Consider the following 17,845-nt stretch of genomic DNA (forward strand, 5'->3'; position numbering starts at 1 on the left):
AGACAGGCTGGGGGGTGCATATTAATGTTGAAAAACTTCATAAAAGGGAAATTTTCATGCCATGGCACCTTAACCCTCTGAGACCGAGAGACTTGTCCACGAGTAAAAACAGCACCTCTGATTCATATTTTAATCATTTTATAACCATACAAGCTAGCGACTTCAAGACTCTTGAACCTTACCAAAAATTGCGGCTAAAAGGTAACAAGTTAGCGGTTACGGAGTTTGCTCCCGGGTCTCTATAGCCTCTACAGGTGATTTTCTATCAAGCCTGGATATCCAGCCTCTTTCGGGATCATTGAGCATTAAATCCAAACAGTTACATCCAAGATTGAGCCACTTTATATCCATAATTCATTGCGTTTTTGCTCATTTCTGCCGCTACCTCCCGCTGCTCCGTGTCTGTTTACGGAAATACAGGAATCAGCATGCCCATATATGGAACGTAACACAAAGAATATGGAGTCCTAAAGAGGTCAAACTGAAAAGTAGCTAAATCTAGTGAGAAAGTCGCCAGCCCAAGCCATGTGCTCTTGAGTTCTAGGGTTTGGCTTGACCCGAGAGTGTGGCGGATAACAAAATGTACCACTGCCTACTGCGTTATGGTTATATGAATAAGGCAGAAATGAGATACTGGAATTACAACTGAATTACTTTTTCTCCAGTAGAAATTCTCTAACAACTTGTTGGAGAGAACAACATTGTAAAAAATATAACAAACACATCAAGTGGACCACAATCCAAACAGAAAGGTAGCAGATTAATCTACAAAGCTGGGGCAGGTCTACAAGCGTAAACATTCAGGGGAATCATTTTCTAGTCAAAAGAACATCCCTGGCAGAAGTGTTTAAGTTCCAAAAGCTGTTCTCTGGGCAAGACTTTCTGTACTACATCGTGGACCCATGTGGACTGTGCAGGAAATGGGTGCTCTCCACAGACTGACATTCGGCCGGGGGTCTTCGATGAGTTCTCGCTATATTTGAAAGGAAATCTCAGCATGTATCTACCACAACAGGAACGGAAACAAGCAGAGTTCCTCTCAGTGAGTCACTGTCACTGTGCTGTGACCCCTTCTGTTACATCTGACCACTCAATGACACGCTGTCAGAACGGAGGGAAAAGAGCCTCTAGTGTGTGTGTGTGTGTGTGTGTGTGTGTGTGTGTGTGTGTGTGTGTGTGTGTGTGTGTATGTGTGTGTGAGTGAATGAGCCAGCCTCTCCATGTTTCCGGGCCTGTCAAGCTCACCCTTGGGGGTTGCGACAAAAATCCATACAAATAATCCATCATGGAAAGAAAAGTTGCCGCAACTGATGCTGATGACATCCAAGAGGTCATGCATCTTACTGCACAGGGCCACCCAGGGTCCTTCTTTGCCTCTTTAAGAACTCATTCACTGAGCTTCACTGTCATGAACAGTCCAGCAAACATGGCCAAAGACAATAGTATTTCAGCATTGAGGATGAAAAAAGTCCATTTACTGTAGCTGGTGCTTATAGTAGCAGTCAAAAGTATGAGTGTCTGTATCTGTGTTGAGAGGAATGACACATTAAACATCCAATATTTATTTTATGCGGATAAGTACTAGTCAGAATAAGTCTCTGTCTTCTTTGGACAGTATGTTTCCAATCTGCTGCACATGCTCTATGGGACCTGAAACCACATTCAGCAATGCATGTCAGGGTGTACTGACTACACCCTGAGTTTGCCTCTATATTGATGTAGCAAAGAGAGAACTTAGACAATTGGAGACCAGCAAAAAGATTTTTCAACTGGTGTTGTTAGTCTTAAAAGTTTGCGTAAAATCAGATAAAATTCACTTCTAGCTTAAGTTATCTTGGAACACATAATTTCTTCTTAAAGCCTAACAATAATTATTGTTCTGAGATGCTTTTGGAATGCCAGGCCCTCCACATGGGGTCAGAGCTCTCTATTACTGAGGTCTAAAAGGTCCTGGTGTAAATTAGGCACCATTTCCCTCCATTTGCGGTCTATGTAATTCTATTCATCTCAGTCTCCTTATCACTGTTATTTTATAGTCCAAATGTGTAGCCTGCAGTGTTTCAGTGCCTCTCTCTCATAAAACATACTGATACCGTATGTGTACATGTACATGTTTGTGTGCTTGTGTGTGTGTGTGTGTGAGAGAGAGAGAATGAAGCAAGTTCAAGCTTCCTGTCAGGATGTGGGGTCCAGCAGGGGGTCAGCAAAAAGTCACAACTTTCTGCTGAAACCAAGGTTTTTTTGTGTTTGTGTGTTTGTGTGTTTGTGTGTTTGTGTGTTTGTGTGTGTGTGTGTGTGTGCTTGTGTTGCATACATTCATGTGCAACTGTCCATGTCCTGATGGCTCTGACTGCTACGCGAGTATACTTTATTTCAGACGTGTCAATTCATCTACTGTAGGAAATTCTTTTGCAACATCAAACAGATTTTAAGGCTCATGTTGTAGCGGAGCTTTCATTCATGAGCCCCTAGACAGCAGATCTCCGGATGAACATGAATAAGGTCAATTATCAGCCTCTCTCCTTCACCATGATCATAGTGGAAGGCTTCACTGGTCTATACAGACTTCAGATAATTAGACCACCAAGGAGGAGTGAATACTCCAGATCCTGGGCCTCATTTCACTCCTCCTGCCTCTCTACTATTTCACATCCGTTGTACTCTCTCCATCCATGTCCTTTGCCTTCTCCTTCTTCTGCATTTTCGCTTTCTTTGACCACAATGCATATAAGCTGAAATGTATATAAATCTGTTTAATCTACTACACAAAAAAAGCAAACATAATGCACACAAAGTGTAATAGTAAGGAAATTGCTAAAGGAGGAGGAACAAGGTAAAAAAACTATAAACATCAGAACACTTGAGAGACATAAGTCACCATTTTTCAACTAATACTTTGACATTACAATTGTCTCAGAACCAGGATATTTACTAAGTGTCTGTGGTTGCCGAGTGAGTGGGTCTATTGCAATCATCCCACTATCACATGATAATTCAGGCAGATTCATATGATCTTTTTATTTGCATAACTATGATTTTATGCCTTAAAAACACAGACAAAATGACAGGAAGACAAATGGCAATAATAAAAAATTTGCATTTTTACAACTACAAACAAATTGTGTCTATGTGTGTCTGAAGCGCTCTTCCCGCCCAACCTTTTTTTAATTTCAAGACACACAACACATTTTTGCACATATACATATAAATGACACACACGCACATTCATGACCAACTGGATGGAAAAGGATGAGTGTTTCTGTATATGTTTGTACGAGTACGTCCAGCTGTTTCCTCTCACACCCTTCATATTCTCACTTACACACAACAGTGCACAGCACACACAAACTTCCCTCCTTCCTGTTCAGGAAGAGTTTGAACGATATCCAAAGAGAAGCAGCGTATCATTGTGGAAACGTATTGTTCCCGACGACCAGTGTGCTATATGACTCACGGTCAACGAAAACCAAGTGATGCCAACAGGAAAGGAAACTTTGGGACTTGCCACAGCTGTGTGCTTACGTTAAGAGCTGTATTTTATTGCATTCAATTACAAACATTGTCTTTGGTGTAGCAGCAAAGAGCATAGCATCATATCATTAACAGGAAACCAAAAAAAAGGTGATAGGATGCAGTACAGCCCTGAACTGGCAGAAAGCTAAAAGACATCAAAAGTGCTTACTCATGGCATTTACCTGGTTGGTTTTGTCTCACATGCTGCCTCTTTTATCTGTTTGGCATCTTGGCAGGAGGACCTTTAGATTATCTTTATGCCTGTAAAACCATCACAAAAGTCACTGTCAACTTTAGCAGGGGAACACACCATGCTATCCCTGTCAAATAAATACCAAAGGATCTAACGACAGATATCTTAAAGCCACTGCCGATGAGGAGACCTTTAGAAAGGTAGAACGAGTGCAAAGCAGGCAAAGGAAGGATTATACAACTGATGGCAGCTCATAAACCATAGGGGTTACATTTTTTTTAAACCTTCAAGCTTAGATGTTGGATCTTTTTATTGTCGGGATAATGATCCCTCAGATGTTAAATCAAAAAAACTCTTTTTAGCTATGAAGCTTTAGCATCATAGCTTTTTCCTGGCAGGATCCAACCACCTCCCCTGTCAATTTTCAAGGACTATGTGTGTTTCAGTTCTTTGTAGTCTTGATGTGATAAATCGTACAAATGCGGTTTTAGGACACACACTTTTGTCTCTACTTAAAGGCATTCATGGCGTTAAATGCACAACTGCCCAATCTCTGCGTAAAGTGGGCATGATGGTCGGATTTACTGTTTCAGACAATTCCACCATTGGACAAGATGTTTCAGACACTGTTGATCCTTTAAGGGAAACACAGCGTGGCCTTTAGGATTCAAAATGGGCACCTCTTCTTCTTTGACTTCATAAACATTGGAGTGGAAATGTGTCCAAAAATGCTCATGAAACCAGAACCTCAGCAAACCCTTGCCATTTGTCATCAAGTAATAACATTAATTTATAATGTCCTGCTGTCATATCTACTTCACGTGTTTGGTATAAAGGAATACATCTGACCCAAGGAACTGATGTCATTCCAGCTTTCAGAAAGGCCTCATAATGATTTAAATTGGCATCACAGACATGTGACCCGACAGTTAGATCTAAGTCAAATTAGGCTCTGGTAGGGAACATTCAGGCGGGAGGGAGCTGCAGGCTCTCACGTTACGTCTCAATTGGCCTCCGATTTGTCGGCAAGGCAGGTAAATGCTAGGATCAGCCCCAGGGCCCACATTGCAGTGTCAGTTACAATTAGCATGATCAAACACAGGGAAATAGAGAGATGGAGAAAGGAAGAGGAAAAAAAGAGGGATGTAGATGGAGTGACCTGAAATCTTTGTCTCCTGGCTCACAATTGGGGGAGTATCGGCAGCGAGAAATATCGCTTTGATACTTTTTTCCGCTGAAAAAGGTGAGATCGCAGCAATGCACCAAAAAATTCCACAATTCCCTTCTTTCACTCTCTCTCTTCTTTATCCTAACAAGTTGACAGCACTTCCCTCATTCCCTCCCCGCTGTGGTGTCCTTACAAACTCCACATCCATTATCTTCGGTTAAAAATTGGATAAGAACTGGCGCAAAGATGAACGGACAACACAGCAGTTGGCCTCACTGTAGGTTAAAACTACGATCAAGCTACTGTCAGATCAGATGGTTAACAGAATATAGTCAGTGAACATACAAAAGGAGCGTATTTAAGTGCTTTAAAGTTGAGTTGCGGTGACTTGCCTCAATTTAATAATGGAAAACAGACAGACCGACCATTTCTGTTATGGTCTCCCACACACACACTCACAGATGCAAAGTGGAATATTGCAAAATCAGACCCGGTGTTAGACCAGTACCCCTTTCAAGTTGGCTCTGTTTAACTAATCAAAAGAAACGCCCACCATCACAGCAGACTGTTCATGGATCTGGTGTTTAAAGACAAGCTTGAAGGGATCTTTCCACATTTAAATTTTAGACAAGGAAGATTTATGGCTAGTTGGTGGGGGATGTATAACATGACCATGTATCGCACATGGAGGAACTAACCCGTCACATAAAATGAGGCGCTATCTAAGGTCTCTTATTAACAGCCGACAATGTTGAATGGCTTTAACAGAGGCCAGTGGTGTGCAAGGGGAAATGATCTGATAGTCTGATTAGGTGCTTGTGATAGACAATGTTTGAAACCAGCAAACAACACTTAAAACTGTCATTAGATTACAATTCAAATATTGCTAAGAGGATTGGTCCACAGACATACGTGACATCACCTTATTTCCACTGGAGCCTTGCCGACTTCAAACAAGTAAGAGAATCATTGATAATAATAACCAACTAGAAAGACTTTTCAGGGCCTTTAAGATGCTCTGTATAAGACAAACTTGTTGTTAAAAGCTCTTGATGAATAATTCCACCTCACCGTTGAGTGCAAAAGCAACAAGCGCAAAGTATTTGATCCCCCTTTAAAAGGTGTGGAAGGCGGTGTCTGCACATCATTTTTTCCCAACAAATAGAAAGACACCTTCTGCATGTAAACTTTCACAGATAACGATTCAATGAAAGGATTAACCTGATGTCGAAATTCACACAAAGTGTCCAGGGCTAGGCAGATACACTTCCTATACAAGTCTTAAACGGTCTCTTTCTCAAGACTGACTTTCTTTGCCCTTTTGCAATTAGTTGGGGTTCCATAAGTTTTCATCATTTTAACAGAAAATCCTTCATAATTGAACAAAATGTTCATTACATTCGTTTTTTCTTGCTGAATTTCTTTTTAAGACCAGATAGCTTTAACCAAACCAATAAAAAAATAGTAAACTTAGATTAGATTTTTGTGACTTTTTAAAGGTTTGCCTAAATTTCACTTGACAGTTGGACCAAATATAGCCATATATCTCTGTCCTTCCCTCCTTTCCTCCTCTCTATCGCCTCCATCCTGTGTCAATCCATCCATCTCTAATCTTCTTTGTATACGGCTTGCTGAAACCTCAACGTTCATTTGTCCGACTCTTTGTTTGGCATCCAGTAAAGGGTGTCTGTCTGTCTGTCTGTCTCTTCCTCTCTTTAATCTCCATTCATTTATTCCTCCATCCTTCGGTCCCTCCGCCTGTCTGTCCATTGCTTCGCTCATCCCTTCACTAATCTGTCTTTCATCTTCTTCGTCCTCCATCAGGTCCTTTCTCTGTGTCCACTCTCCGTCTTGCTGAGAGAAGGACAGTGTAGCGTCCTGGCAGCTCTCCACCCTCCCTGCGTGGGCGGAAAAATAAACAAGGGTCCACATGTTCCCGAGGAATTTTAATGACTTCCATAACTCTGACTTTTTTACCTGCCAAATCCCAGGCAGCATGAGAGAAACAGTGGACTCTGGACGAGCCAGTGTCAGCGGCACTGAAGATGAGCTTTGCTAGCCTGAGCCAACTAGTATCCTTTGAAAAGCTGAGTAGCTTTAAAAGAGGCCAGAGGTTTCTCAAGCAAAAAGACATATAGACAAATCTCTGAGCTAAAAATGCTAAATCAAACTTAAAACTACAAATCAGTGTCTTTCCTGCATTTTAATAAAGAATAATAGTTATGGCTGTCCCTAAATTTACATAGTTGAATCAAAATGGTCAAGTCTTGCCTATTATCGAGTCGTGTGTGTGCATTGCCAAATGATGGGCTACAAATCTAATTAAGACTATCAGCTCCACACAAATCCGTCTGTATTACTCAGTATGGCTACGTTCAGAAGATTTTGTTGTCCGGTGACTTTCCCGCGCAGAAATTCAAGTGAAAATAATTACCTCATATGAAGAGTCCATCATGTTCTTTTAATCCTCCATGTCCTCCTTAGCTTTTAGCAACTGCACACGTAGGGGCGGGGGTGAGTGTACAATCACGTAAGGCTCGTATTATGTGGATGCATCAGTGTTGTTGTCATTACTTAGAATTCCGCACAATAGCTTTAAATCTGTCATGGGACAACTGGATTTATTCATGCAATTTAAAAAAAACATTATTAAAAGCTTTTTTGTTTTCACATTTTTATTTACAGCAATATGTTAATATTTATACAATAATAAGCTGTATATTAACTTATTAAACAGGTAGTTCTAGTCCAATGGAAAATCACACATTGAACACGCCCATAAAGCCAAAATGGCTTGGGACTCGTTTTATAACTATAGAAATAAAATTATACATAATACATGTTATTTCTATGTTACAAACTGTTAGCTGGCGAAAATGGAAGAGTTTTGTATAGAGGCTCAACGAGCGTCCGCTAGCATGGTAACGTTGCCAGGTGAGTTCTAGAGTGACTCAAGAGAGCAAGCGGTGTAAGAACAAAGACAAGAATCAGAGAAATAAACTCGATATCACTAGAAATGCAACTTTAGCAAGCCTATCACTATCATTAATGTTATCCACAATCATCTTTACACGCAACAAATGATGAATCCAGCTGGAAAAAAAAGCCTGGAAGTTGGAAGTTAGAATGGAAGTACAAAGAGTTGTGCCTATGAAGGTCACATCTCTTCGCATTGGTGTAAACTTGCAGGTTTCAAAACGTGGCAGAACGTACGTTGCAAGTTCTATCTTGTTGCAAATCATTGGTCTGAACTAGAGTTTACACCTCAGTGAAAATTTGTCTGCGAGATTGGCACTTAAATCAGCCCCCTTCTATCAAAGCATTAAATATTCAAGTGTGTCACCTCTAAAAATTATGGAAAAATATTTAGAAAAAATGCTTGATCGGTGGGTAGAAGTGTGCCAAAAAACTGTAACATATTTCTGTCACACACAGACACAAACACACCAATTTTGGCCAGGGGTAAAGTGGGGACTTAAATGCCCTATTGCTCAATGTGGCACGCATTAAACGCGCAGTGGCTGCCTTACAGCAGGGAACTGCACTGACCCATGATGTTGTGGTCCTACTTGGAAACTGTCCTCAGCTGGGCTGTGACGTTGCACTAAAGTGCGTGGCTCAACATTTTTGGTCAGGCAGGGAACTACAAAATATCCCTATGCTCAACTTTAAGTACATCTGTAGGTCCTCTGCAAGGTAGTCTTGCCTCATTCCCATGATGTTGTTAATTTGAACCATTTTCCTTTCCGTGCTTTTTTGCAGAAGCTACCGTAAGAGACGTAACTGCTAACTGGTGTTGATGTGAACACATGATTGTCAATGAGCTTATGTTTATATATGTAGTGGTGGAGGTCCAGAACAGGCTTGCTGACAGGTGGGAAAAAAAAAAAAAACATGTTGGGAGTGTGTTTTAATGGGGCCATGACTCACAGACTGTCAGGTCAGACTCCAGTGACCTGACCTGAGAGGGGTTGATGGCGGATCTATGGCCGTTTATGAGCCAAGGCAGGGCAATAAATCTTTGGACTAACTCTTGTCACACTAAATACTAAGGAATATTTAAAGCCATAGTGCGAAGTTTATGCTGCCCCCCTGAGGAATTCTAAGCATAGAGGATTACAAAAAGCATGATAGACTCTTCAGAAGAAATAATTATCTTGTAATTTGTATGTCTTCTTTGTCTCCAAAGCGGAACGCTGCTGTTGTCAACAGTGACGGGATGTGAATCACTCGAGCTTCTGCGTGCAAAAGTTACCGACATTGCGTAAACATAGCCACACTCAGAAATACAAAGAGAGTTTGGTGAAGCCGAGGCTTAATTAGTATCAACTTATTTGGCAATGGCTTGAATGGACGTTCATTATTATAAAACAGTTGCACAGTATAGCTTTAAGAAACACATAAACAAAAGAATCACCAGTTCAGAAGCAAAGTCTGGGGGATCTTATTCTTAAGCAAACTTTTAACACAACTTCTAATGAATTTGCATCATGATCAGTTTTTAAACTTTGTTAATCCGTGGTTTCACTACACTGATTTAAGCAACATAAGGGCTGTACTACATCTGTGCATTTATCACCTCCTTGGCCTTCTCTTCACCTTCATTAGCAGCACATTACAAAATCAGAGTATGTGTTTTTATTACAGATGTGTCAGCGGTGGGGAACACCCAGCCCACTAGCAGGACCACTGTTTAGATTTCTGATCTCCTCATTTGTGTTTTTCTTTACCTCTCAACCCAAGACCAGCTGCAGAGGAAATGACAATACGAGGGGAAAACAACAGAGATTAATACCATCTCCTCCCACCTACTCACGCTTCCAACTCATTTCTCCCTTCATGTAACCGTTTTTTTTCTACATGTGGCTTGTAGGACCTCCCACCCCACTTCTCAATCTGCACTTCTGCTTGTTTCATCTACACGGTTATGACCCTTGACCCATGAAATTGATACATCACTCGGTCTTGCACAAACTCAGGAGGCTCACACACTTGCAGATTTAGTTTCTCCCCCTTGTTTTCCCTCGTTCTCTCTCATGCGCGAGGAATCTGGGCAGTGTTCTCCAACTTTAAGCTCACAATGATTAGCAGGCCTTGGAGTGTGGACCCACAGAACTCCCTAAAGTTGTGATGTTATGATGCTTTATGGCTAACCGCAATCAGGGGTTGTTGTCGGTCCCTCTTGGTTTTTAATGTCTAAATCTACTTTTATGTGTGTCTGAACGACACTTCACAGTGTGAGAATACACGTACATGCTGACTTTAAAGCTCTCCCTCACAGACAAAGCACAAAAAGCTACAGACAACCACAAAGAGTATAGACGAATCAAATCAGCATATTTTCCGGTAAACCTGATTAGGCAGATCAGGATGAGAAACATACAATGAGAGCACAGACTAGTCCATCTCCGAGCTCTAATCCAGTTTGTGTGACAATTGTAAGAGACGAGAGGAAGCTCTTACAGCTGAGGCACAAGAACAAGATTAACAGAATTCAAAGAGACAGAAAGAGGATAAAGTAAAACATGGATATTCTCTGGGAAATTCAGTTTTCTTCCCCTTTGGAAGACCTTAAATGACTTGAATGAATGAATTGAAATATCCTACGTCTAAACCATAGACTGTATATTATATACAGTCTATGGTCTAAACAAAGCACAAAAAAATTGCTTAAACTTATTCTTCTTACCATCACTGAAAAACCCCGGGCTTTGGACTTCTTTCTCACTTGACTTGACTATAGTGGGTTCCATTTGTACTCGGAACTTGGACTTTCCAAGGTCAAAGTCAGAAACACGCCACCCTGAACTCGGATTTCCAAGCTCTTGAACTTGAGCAACTACTGAGTACACCGGGCTAAAAAACCAGCATGGCTGCTCTGTGCATCAACAGTTGGGAAAGCTGAGTACTATTCAATTATAAGCACTTCTTTGCTATTTGTGGCTCACTGAATCAGTGGTACAAAGTCCTGTACAACTTCTATATGTGGAAATGTCTGTATCTGTGGTGCTAACAAAGGCTAACCTGGCTACAGCTAATTAAAACAATGATCTGACTTGTAAATGGAACACATTCAACTTGGGTGCGAGTTCTGAGGTAAATTAAACGCAATATTAGTTGAACCAATAATACAATGCATTAGAGCCTGCTGAATAAAGCATAGTGGTGAACTGTGCCAGTACAGTCCCGATTTCCCCTCACATGCCTCACAGTATCTTGTACAATATCTCTACACCAATGCTACGGACGTATATTCCAGCACTCGTTTGCACTTTAATTGTTCCAAAGACTTTGCCTGTACAAGCTTTCCTTTAGTTGCTTAGTGTGGTTATTGTGTTGATGTAACAAATGTTAATAAAATCAAGCCACAGCTGGTTCCAGCACTAAGATATTCAGCTCCATTCTGATGCAATTCCCTTGATGGGAGATAAGGGACGTCAAACTGCAGTCCTTTCTCACTGAGCCCTACTCACATATCCCATCCTGACTTTGGTTTTGGTTAGGAAGGAGGGAGGAAAGGAATTCTAGGAAGAAGAAAAAAGAAAGAGATTTAAGTGAAAATTGGGAGGCTGTGTGCTCAGCCCCCTCACAAACAGAGTCAATATTTGCCAGGACAGAAAAGTTTCCCACTGAATGATGAAGTCATTGTTTTTGAGACTTTTAGAAAAAACAAGGTTCTGTATTGTTTTGCAGTGTGTCCCGGGAATGTCATATGGGTTTGTGCTGGTTGGTTGGTATGATTCTTTGTTATGTAGAAATTGACAAGGCTTCAAAGAAAAGCCACATCGTCCCTGCTTTGCGCTTCAATCTTCCTTTTACAATCCCTCAACATGTCACATTACACAGAGCTGCAAATCCCTACAGACGCATGTCACACCTGGAACAAACAGACAACAAAAGTTCTCCTTTTCCTTTGAGATTCTCACTTCCCTCTCAGAGCTCAAAGTCCATGCTTTCCCTCTTTTTCCATACAAAGTCAAAGATATTATCCCAGGGAATTGAATAATTAGCTCTTATTACCTTGCATTTAAGTTAAAGTCAACGGGGTTTTATAAACCACAATAAAAAAAAACCGTATAAAACACGTTTTAAACTGTTTGTCTTCATTTACACAGTTCTTATAAATCAAGGCTGAAGACCTTTCTTTATGATGTTGCCTTTCTTTAAATAATTGTTGATTTCCTATACTGAAGTTGTATTGTTAAAATTATACGACAATCTTATTGGCTTTTATATTTGTAGTTGTTTTTACTGTTTTTAATTCCTTAAATTGTTTTTAACTGCTCTTTAACGTTTTATGTAAAGCACTTTGAATTGCCTTGTTGCTGAAATGTGCTATACAAATAAAGCTGCCTTGCCTTACCAAAAAGCCAAGAATGGCTTCAGGAAATGAGTGCACAGTAAGAGTATTATTTGGAGATAAACCAAAGTAAATGACATGAGCCTAAAATAAACTTAAGCATAATAGAAAGTAAAGGTTGGTTATAAATGTGGGGGGGGGGGTGATATATCCTGTTGCATCTTGTCCCCTAAGCCTGAGTCATGTGGTGGTTTTGGTGAATATAGGCCAATATTTCATCTAGAATTCAGTAACTCATCTAATCTTGAGCATCCTTTAACAGGCAATATGATGAAAATTTATAGAACTTTGGTCTTAAGCAGGCAGAATCACCTGGACAAAAGCTACATTCAAAGTTTAGCAAGCACCTAAAGTAAGTAATACAGGTGCATGTAGATTCTCTCAACTTCTTCCACAAATATCTGTGAGATCCAATTTTAGTGACAGGTCACGAGAGAAATATGTCAGCAGGTCCGGCCGCTCGGTGAAGACAGGTTCAGCAAAGCTTTCCCATGAACTCTGACCTGACCAGAGCAGCCTATAAAAAAGTGTTGGGAGAAGTTCAAAACGGTACTGGTCATGGCCAACTTGAAGCCTGGGGATCAGAAGGGTCTAACCACTGCTGGGCAGAGAGAAGGGCGAGACATTTCTGTCGGCATTTAGCCATTTAACTGATAGTATCATCAAGATGACCGTACAATGGACATAGTGAGTACAGTTTCTCTGTCACTGCCCTCTCAGACATGAACTTTAACAGCAGCAAAATGATCCTCAGAAAATCAAACAATTGAAACCCAGAGCATCAATCCTCTTCTCTGGAGTCGGCTCCAAGAATCGGAGTAAGTAACATGATTGTAAAACATCCGTGGGAGAGGACAACAGTGTCAACAAAACACTAGATATAAGATAAGTCTGAAGGAAATTGAGGATCAGTTGTTAAAAGACCTCAGTGTTTACTAAATAAAACGGTCTTCACGGTAAAAAAGAAAAGAAAAAAAAGAACCAGGTTTAAAGATATTGGTGCTTTGCTTTCTGCAAAGATCACAGTGAGTGTGGGCCCCTGCGTGTGCACCTGTATTAAAGCTAGAATGTGTGCAGTCCTTTGTCAAAGCTTACATCTAAGCCCCTCAGTAAGACCCAGCCCAAATACATTTGGTTTAACTTAACAGCTGGACTGCAGACACAAATTACAATCCTCAAAAAGGTTGAGAGCTTTCATCAGCCAGAATGTTATAGCAATTATTTGTTTGGGCCGACAGGTGACGCTCCAGTTAATTGAGTGTGCAGTTTTCTACATGGAATCAAGCACTTATTTAAAAAAGTACAGATATACACAGTACATCTCTACGGATGACTTTTTTGAAAGCAAAATTAAATGCAGCTGACTTGGACAGCTGGAACCCATGCTGTATGACATAATCGCAAGGAGGCTAGCCAAGCTAACACACAAACACACACACACACACACACACAGGGTCTATCATTCCTCCTAAAGTGGAAACATAAGGAGAGGAACTGAAAAGGTGCTCGGGTCACTGAGGTTGATTAAGACACCGGGACAATACTTCACCTCCTTGGCCTCAGCATGGGGGAAACATAACCTCTTTTGGCTACTTTAAAAATGTGATCAAACTACATGTCCAAGGTTGAAGTACAATAACTCACATCTAACACTGAGAGATCTGTCTTAATTTAACAAAAAGATATATCTTAAAAAACCTTGACCCGAGAGCAGGCATGTGGTGTTGAATTCAGATGAATGCCCATTTTCTTCTGGAGAGGAAATCGAGGCCAACAGGACTGCAAATCATGTAGCCTGAAGCAGCAATATTTTTTTCAAGGGCCCAGGCACACTAGAGCTATTCCTGAAACAATGATAAAACCTCAGAGAATGGACAAACGATGAAGACCAAACAAGGCCTGCTGCAAAGGTCCTATTTTATTACTTCTTTGCAAAAGAACTCTGGACAAATATTTGATTAGAAGATTTAGGCTCTGTCAGAGGACTGAGGCCATCACCATGGCAGCGAGTGCCATGGAAGCAGGATGTGTACGCAGATTAAACCTCTCCTCTACAGACCGAGTTGAATCACAAAGCAAAATACACAACACCTTGGTATAAGGTCTAAAAAAACAAGACTAGTACCAGCTTGAAAGGACCACGCACATTTTGTTTCTTGTTTCTTTAGCAGGTGTTTCATGCATTGTGAGCATCATGAAAAGTGAGACTGTAATCTGATTTCAGCAAGAACATCCAACTTCCCCATCTGTTAAACTACAGTAAAACAAATTAAAAACATATTTTAATCACAATCTCCCACATCCTTTTAAGCAATAATGCTACCCTAATATTAGCGTGGTGTAATCCATTATGTTCTCAGGGTAGCTCTGGTTTAAAGTAATGTGTACCTTGTTGAAGTCAACAGAAACGTTGGTGAAAAGGAAAAAAGGAGGAGTGTGTTAGGAGGTCCCCTCCGGAGGCAGGATCTGTGTCACTGATATGAATCTGTAAGACTTCATTACGTCAGCACTGAGAAGACAAACTTGACAGCAATTCAGACCGTATTGGCCAACAGCTGAGAAATTATTTCAGCTGTGCTTGTCAGGAAGAATGGTGAGATGACAGGGAGGCAAATATGCAAACACTTCTACTAATTCTATACGGACATGACAGTGACAGTCCAAGCCTTGTTACAGTACGTTATTAAAGTAAATTAAGTGTGAAGTACAATTCAGTGCACAGGTTTATTTTCTTGCACTTCAGCAAGATTAGGCTGAAATTTGACCCCACCTCAAAATCAAGTGCAGCACAAACAAGATTCAACTTGGCCCTTCCTAGCAAAATGCTGAATGTTAAAATATCAAGAGAAAATTAAGCTGGAATGCTATACAGATTTGAGTGCTACTACTTCTGTAGAGGTTTAAAAAGAAAAAGAAAACAAAGAGCAATGCTCCAAAACCTTGAGGCCTGGAATGCAAATCCTCAATCACGTTGAACACCTCAAGCGATGGAAAACAATTGAACAAAGTGAAGGGACTGTTCAGGGCTGGAAAACAGATAACAACACTTAGCCATAGTTCTCCAACCATGAAAGGGGGCCTTGCACTCATAGCAACACCAAGAAAAAAACAGCCAGAAATAGAAACAAATGGCTCCTTATCAGTGGTCAGTCAACGGTAAACAGACACCTATAAAAAGAGGATGAATAGATCGGCCAAAGGACTTGACTGTATCACTCCGCCTTTACCTTGGAAGGTAAAGAGCGGGATAGAAGCCACATGAAACATTAGAAATAAACAACTTTTAAGACTATTAAAAGTTATAACAAGTGGAGGATTAAATCCAGGACACGGGGTGTCTCTTATCTATTTGGCCCAGAGGCAAAAAAAACAGGCCACCTCTACAAACAACAAGCCCATGAACCCCCTGCCATCAACCAAGTAAGCATGCTGACACTTGAGAGGGCGGCAGCTCTCTTCTGCGCACAGAAAGCCATCCCGTGCCTATTCACAGCTCCCGGATCTATTCTTCTCCAAAGTAAAAGCAATCTGAAAGGAGGGAAAAGAGGCCCTCTGCTATTTCATTCATCATGAAGCAGCCAAAGTGGAAAGTCTTTGGTTTCTTCCCTAGCTTAGAAGTTTTCCATGTAGCTTGAACTTGTCATGCATGAGATATCAAGAGAAATAAAAATCATGCCTCAAACTTTGCAAACATGTATGAGTTCATCACATATTTATGTTATTTTCCTTGGTGCTGTCAGCTCTGGGAAATCCTCACAACTGCACAGAGTAGACAGCAATGAAATAGAAGCCTTGATGGTGGAGAACACAGCATCCATTATATCAGTCACAGAACACATGCACGCACCACACACGTGTATTGTAAAGAAATTGCACTACAAACCTGCTGGACAGCCAATTAGATTTCGACTGCTGCCTCCGAACCTTTCCTCTTCAGTTGTGATCCACCTGCACTGCAGCGAGTCCCCTGCCTGCACTGCTCTCTCTCTCTAACACGCCTCTTCCATTGTAGCTGAATGCAGTGTAAAAGTGTTACGCCGGCTGGCCTCTTTTCTCCACGCTCCTCCTACGGTATCTCCGCCTATTTTCCCTTTGGTGCTCTTCCTTCCACACTGAAGTAGGAGCTGCACTGCTGTGTATGATTCTGTGCTGAGAGCTGATAGAAAACACAACTTCTCGGCTGCATGAGCTGCAAAGGACTAGCATGCAGAAAGAGGGGGGTGACTGTGAAATCAGTGGGTGATGATGGTGGTGGGGGTTAAAGAGGGGAGAAGAAGGGGGAGGGTCAAACCTGATTTAAACTCAAACACACAGGAGTGAAATGACAGGGTCCTTTTCCTCACTGCATGCTGCTGTGATCATATGTAAAGACTTTTTGACATAAAATCACTTATTGGATGTATTCCTCCTGTCTCTATTCTTCCTCACATGTCCTCTAATAGTACCTTCCCAAAAACCTAATCATCCACCACCTCCTGCTTTTAAGATTAAACTTTCAATTTGATTTTCTCCTCTACATCATTGTTGCTAAATCCTAATTCTTTGGCAAGACAAAACAAAAAAATGCCAGTTTTTTTCTTCCAGCAAAGGTTTGACAAGAGAGCCTTCTCCTACTTTCCTTCCACTAAAAATGGGTTCCTCCCTTCCCATTATTCCTTCAAAAGACATCCAGCACTTTCCCTGATAGCAGCTTAACAACCTCCTCATGAGAGGAATCTCACCTCTGCACAAAAGAGTTTGGAGGAGAATTTGACCAAAACAAAGAAAGGAGGGAGGTGCTGGTATTTAGAAATTGGGGAATTTATGTAAAACACCAAAGACAAAAACAGAATAAACACTCAAGCCGAACCATGCCTATACCTTTAAAGGACTTTGTCTTACTCTCGGCAGGACACTGAATATGCATATATCCCAAAATTTCAAACCGTTCATTTATAGGCAAGCTAAAAAACACATATGAATTGTATATTGTTAAATACTACTTGTTGGGGGATATTGTGGGGACTATATTTCTACATTTTTAACAGATTTAACGCAGATAATATAATGTTTTACTGTGGTCACATTGTTGTGGTTAGGTCAACTTGTTAGCTAGAGTGTTTTTTAAATGAGTCCGGGGGAAGGACATGAAATTAGCATGCGAGAGGCTTACTCGCTGACTTCACACTGACAAGGCTGCCCATGCAAAGTTCAACTGAGCCGGCATTTTTCTTGCCTCTCTCTTTTGTGGACCATCATCCATGTGGATCATTGCATTATAGGGTTTTCAACTGATTGTGAGAATAGTGATATTGAGGAAAATTATTTCCCAAGAGGGCTCAGATTTCTCAGAACTCTATTCAGAAGAATTTAAACGGGCACCAGCTGACACTGCACTTCCCTCATGTAAAGAAATGGCTGGTGTGTGTAAATAATGGTCAGTCAGAGCAATAAACAACTCTCAAATGAAATTTGAATTGAAAAAAATCGAAAATGCTTCCATTTGGAGGGTAAAAGCTTGGCTTTATTGCTGACCAGCACAGTAACAAAGCAGACACTAATTATAGGAAACAGAAAATACATATATGGCAGAAGAAACAAGTGAGCCAGCTGAGCCTAAAACAATTCAGAA

The 17,845-nt window shown here is 40.9% G+C and overlaps 1 protein-coding gene across 4 annotated transcripts in view; it reads right to left on the reverse strand.

Moving 5' to 3' along the window:
* Nucleotides 1–17,845, reverse strand: part of add3a (adducin 3 (gamma) a) — a 98,667-nt gene that overhangs the window by 53,392 nt on the left and 27,430 nt on the right. Inside the window, exon 1 of one of the 4 annotated variants that reach the window (XM_034883346.1) lies at nucleotides 16,118–16,392. The exons of the other annotated variants lie outside the window; for them this stretch is intronic. The gene's annotated coding sequence lies outside the window, so the exon portion shown is untranslated. Of the gene's footprint in view, nucleotides 1–16,117; nucleotides 16,393–17,845 lie in introns of those variants that run through there. 4 annotated transcript variants of the gene reach the window in all.

The sequence above is a fragment of the Etheostoma cragini genome, chromosome 2, assembly GCF_013103735.1.
Source record: "Etheostoma cragini isolate CJK2018 chromosome 2, CSU_Ecrag_1.0, whole genome shotgun sequence".
Classification (NCBI taxonomy): Eukaryota; Metazoa; Chordata; class Actinopteri; order Perciformes; family Percidae; genus Etheostoma; species Etheostoma cragini.